The sequence below is a fragment of the Chenopodium quinoa genome, unplaced genomic scaffold (genome assembly GCF_001683475.1).
Source record: "Chenopodium quinoa cultivar QQ74 unplaced genomic scaffold, ASM168347v1, whole genome shotgun sequence".
Classification (NCBI taxonomy): domain Eukaryota; kingdom Viridiplantae; phylum Streptophyta; class Magnoliopsida; order Caryophyllales; family Amaranthaceae; genus Chenopodium; species Chenopodium quinoa.
Genome location: NW_018744100.1, coordinates 451,820 through 457,326, shown reverse-complemented (window position 1 = coordinate 457,326; position 5,507 = coordinate 451,820).

Sequence of the window (5,507 nt, the reverse complement as noted above, 5' to 3'; positions counted from 1 at the left end):
TCACAATTCCATTTTGTTATATTAATTTACTACGGAGTAATTTTATTTTTTATTTGTAAAAAAAAAAAAAAACAATGATAGTTTGAATGTATAAAACATGTATGTCTTATCTTAAGAAACAAGCTAATTAAATACAATAATACTTTAATATTGTAATTTTATGATATTATCCCCCTTCATCTTAAATTAATTTTCCCCCAAATTATCATCACACTCTTTAAAGACAAGAAAAGTATAGAAAAAGTTTAGCATTCAGGATAAGTCGGGCAAGTAATTTTGAACACACCAAAATGGAAAAATGGGTTAAGAACTTAAGGTTTTGGGCGGAAGGAGTATAATTTAATATATGTACTCCCTTCATTATAAATTTTTTGTCACTTTGTTTCTTGACTAATTCAAAATCAAAGGATATTGAATTGAATATCTATAAATTAAAAAACTAAAAACACTTACTTATTTTATTAAAAAAATAATTACTCTTTATAAAAGTTAAATAATTGTTATCGTCTCTTCTCTATTCAACATAACAAATTAAATGACTTGATTAAAGTTTATTTATACCTTTATTATGTTAGAAAGGAGACTACTTTATGAGTAATTGTAGCAAATAATTATAGGGGGGTATATTTAATAATGGAGTTAAACAAGCAAGCTAGCTAACTTCAAAAACTAAATACAGAATATGGTACTTGAGTTCACTAAGAGGTGCGTTACCCAATACTACATTGCACACATAACAAAACTTCAGGGTTTCATTTGTAATCGTATCATATATACACCTTTTACAAACTGCAAAATAGTTAAGGGGAAGATCGATTCTTCGATTAGTTATCACTTAGAACACAATCCTTTGTAATATGTTGAAGGAAAAATTCATCTCCATAAAAATTTTATATAAAAATGAACATCTACCTTTGGATAAAAAAAAATCTTAATTGTTATGACTTGTCATCCATCTATATACTCTCAATTATATACTTTGTACTCTTGTCTCTCACTTTACTTGCAACATAATTGAGTATATAACAGGAATAACAGATTATAAAGAGACAAAAAATGGCTTGGCTGCACGGGTAAAGAGAGGGTTATGATCAAGACAAATAGACACTCACAGGTGTGGAGACATTCATTGATAGTGGTTACTTCAATGAAAGGTAATTTGCAAACTGGACATGCTATGCAGGGTAAGATTTTCTCCCGTCGTACCTTTTTTTACTTCGATTTCACTTGTATCACTGCTCATCTATATAAATATCTAATTGTTATGCTTCTATACTAGTGACAATTAGTAAATTGACATAATGTAACATCTTCAAATTAGGCTTAATTGTCAATAAATATAGTGCAATTAACATAAGAGGTTTTGGACCCTTTGGCTTTAGATATGGATTGTTTTACACGGAAGAAGTGAAGCTTTTTTTAGCTATTTCAATTATTGTAAAATTATGAGGGTTATACCATGCAAATATTATGAAATTTTTACCTTTTCCTTTTTTGTGCTACAACACAATCTCCACGACCCCAAAATTTAGTTCAACATTCGTTAAATTGCTCAATAAATTAAATGATCATAAATAAAAAGAAATTATTAAAAGGGAAAAAGTATTTAGACATAACAAACACTACACAGTCTAAACCATCAACAAAAATAATGTAATGTAGAATAATTTGGAATAAACTATTAGAGATGATAAATATGCGCAACGCTTATAATTAAAGCGAGGAACCTTATACAAAATGAACTTTCAATTACTTATAAACCACAAATTCAAAATACTTGCACATCATGGACACAAGTAAGTAGGTTGGACTATAGTGATATTGTGCATATGTGGATTGCCCACCTCTAACCCAATTCACATTGAAAGTGCTTCAATCAACATAACAATATTGTTGTACATAATCAAGATTGGAGAAAAAAAATTATCTATTCTAGCTATTTCCATGCATGAGAAATTAGCATAATTTTGCTTCATATATATCTTATAAATTAAAACAAGTAGATATAAATTGAAATAAGATATCCCACAACCCCTTTAAAATGCCGGTCATTTTCTCTCCTTCCCTGTCATCACTTTTCTTCTCCATCCATTCGTTCCTTTTTCTCTCCTATTTGGGCTTATTCAATAAATTCTTAATTAAAATATTTTTAAGGATTGTTTAATTTTATTTTTAGTATCAAAAACTTCTCTAATCATTCTATAGAAAATAGGGAAAATCAAAAGATGCTTAAATCTGATATGAGGAGAAAAAACTCTTTTTAAAAAAAAAAAAAAATCTCTTTTTTAATTGTGAATTTCTTCAAACAAAATAATTTTTTAACACAAAAGAGCATCTTCTTAAAAAAAATAAATAAAAAAAAACACACGCACACACACAAAAGAGCAAAAGTCCACAAAATCAATGAACCCTCGAATTCCAATTTGAGTCATCACCATGAATTGAATGGTCTGATGCTCTTGATTCAGGGTAAAACTAGATTTAAGCAATCTTTTACTTTTATGTGTATGAAATTGATTAAGAGAAAAACAATTACCTTAAAATGCTCGTCGGTTTTATTGATAGTCAATCTGTAAACTTTACTTCGGCGATCGAAAACCTAATATTTTAGATTTTGCTGCTTTCACTTCAATTACCTCTTTGTGTTTTTAGAGAACTACTATGAAGAAAAATGAAGAGAGTTTTTAAGAAAACGCTTTGTTCACATTCTTCTGCCTGTATTTTTATGAATTGATTACACAATTCACGCTATATAAAACATAACGCTCACACATGAAAGGAAATGTGTGATTCTCACACTATCAAAATAAGCAATTTAAGATTCGGATTTCAATAATTTAAAAATGAAATCACATATGATTTTAGTACCTTTTTGTGATAATTTCCAACAATTATTAAGATGAAAATTAATGTGTATAATTAATTTACACTCTTTAGAACCACTTGCGAAAAATGCCTAATCAGAAGCTCTATCCATCGAAACCCATTCTTTAAATAAAGAAACAAACTCAAGTTAATTAGAGTACGCATCTTCGTTTAGAAAGCCACCCAAAGGTTTCGTTTGTTTTTTCACGGAATATGATTTTCCTTCGTCATTTCTCCTTTTTTATGTGCTATTTTGTTAAAAGGTGGAAAACAATTTTTTAACGGTGATAGTTGTTTTTAGATAAAGAAAATGATTTTTTTGATTCTTCTATAAAGAAGGTAGACTATATTGTTCTCTTTAGTCCCCAATTATTAGGTTTTTTTTATGTCCCTTAGGAGACTACGATTGGAATGTCACAAAGCCCTCAGACAACCACTTGGAAAACAAATAATATCCATGTAGTCTGACTATTCTCCTCCAATGAACAAGTCAAACCCCGGAATAAGATAAATTTAGAGAAAGAGAAATGTTAAAACACTACATGAGCAAAGCCTTGTTATATACAATAATGTAACGTGTCTCATCAATAATTGACGGGGGTATTTATTCCTTTATAGGATGTCTAATACACGAGTAATACGTGTTATGGAAGCCACTGTTTTCCAAGGTAAACTCATTTCACGAGCTTTCAAGCCTTATAATTTTGAAAGAACTTCTAGTTGAATTGCCACGTGTAAGGCTCTAATTGGCCATGGGGGCAGAGTTGGATGTCATGTGATAGCTTCTCGTAAGGCCACTTGTTGGCATGTGATTAGTCCATGTGGCAGGGGTATTTGAGGAAGTACTAATGCAGGTTTGTTATGCATTTGCAAATGCATAACAAATACTAAAATATTGAAAAGCACATGGGGGTGAGAGAAAGGAGGAGAGAGATGGGTAAGTGGGACCACTTTTAAATGTACCACTGAAATCTTATATAATATCATTGACTATGTAGTGATACTATTTCTACATGTAGTTAGTACCACTGAATGAATAATTGAATATATAGTACCACTATATACATACATAGTGCCACTGAATGTTCAATGTATTATTTGATCATCCAGTGATATTATTGATCACCCAATGGTACTACTCTAAATTCAGAATATGCATATACGTGTAATGAACCTCATGCCCCCCGTTATGCATCTTCTCATACCTCACTAACCTCCCTTTGGAAAGCCTCGGGGTATGTTTACCCAAAACACCACACTTCATTCTTTCTTTCCTCTATCTTTTTCCTCTTTTTTACTTCCATTTTCCTTTTTCTCTTTGCGTTTCCTTAAAATCAGATGAAGAAGAGAAAACAATTTTCAAATCATGCTTTCCATTAACATAATAGGATCGAGTACCAAGGGTGAGTATAAGACGGGTACCCAAACCATTATCATATTAGGATTGGGTATATCCCCCCTTGTTAGAAGTTTAACCAAATACTTATGAATAATTGAATATTATTATGCCAACTATATCCCTAAAAATGTCTATTTACATATATACCCCATTTATGCATGCAAATCACATGTGTGACTTTTTTTTTTTTGTCTTTTCTCCCTACCTTTTGAAAAGTTTGAGATAACTTTTATAAATAATGTTTGGGCAATTATACCCTTTAAAATGTGTATCTACTTATTTGTCCTCATTAATGTTAGTTGACTCTTCTATTAAACTCTTAAAAATAATGTGCTAACATTAATACCCCTAAAACTTTTTATTTACATAATTCAAACTTGACTTGTCTGATTGCTGCTGTTGTTGTTGCTTTTTGCATTTTTTTTTCTTTTTTTTTTTGCTCATAAGGCTCTTTGTCCCCCTATTCCTTCTTGTGCAGTCAAACGAGGAAGAAGAGAACAAGGATGAACCTGCTAAAACTGCCCAGGAGATTTCTTCGGACGAAGAAATGACGAGGCCGAAGCGAAGAGCTATTATCGGACCTAGGCAGTTCCAAGCTGCCCCGTGCCTGCCAAGAAGCCTCGGCTAGAGGAAGAGAAAGTAGAGGAGACCAAGGAGCAAACTCCTCCTCCTCCTGACACTCTAGCCAAGCCAATCGAAGAGAAGACTAAGGAACAGGTTCCTCCCTCTGAGCCGCTGGCCGAGACTCAGGAGGTTCACTCTAAGGGTTTGACTCCTCCTCCATCTCCTTGGAACCCGACCGAGCCTTTTGCTGATGAGATTCAGCAAGAAGCTGATACTCTAGACAACTTGATAGTCCAGCCCGAAGAAGAAGAAGTGCAGATTCTGAGTGGGAAGCCCGAGGGCTTCGATGTTGAGACCTCTAAGGGTGCTGAAGCTGAGAGAGGAGCGAAGATTGTGAAGGGATTTGACGTGCCTTCGACTTTGGTGGACAACTCCATCAGAACCTTCCAGTCTGCAGACATGGGGTTTGAATCAGCCCCACTGCTTCATGTTCCTGACAGCACCAGGAACATCCTTTGGTCACACCGAGATTCAGTTGTCTCGTTCTTCGGTGACTTGTCTGGGTGTGTCCATGTTGGAGAAAGCTAAGACTTGGTCTCTTAGGGCCACAGCTGGGATATCTGAGCCCTTGGTGAGGGTACCAGACCCTTTTGCTGAAACCTAGAAGCTATTGATGCAG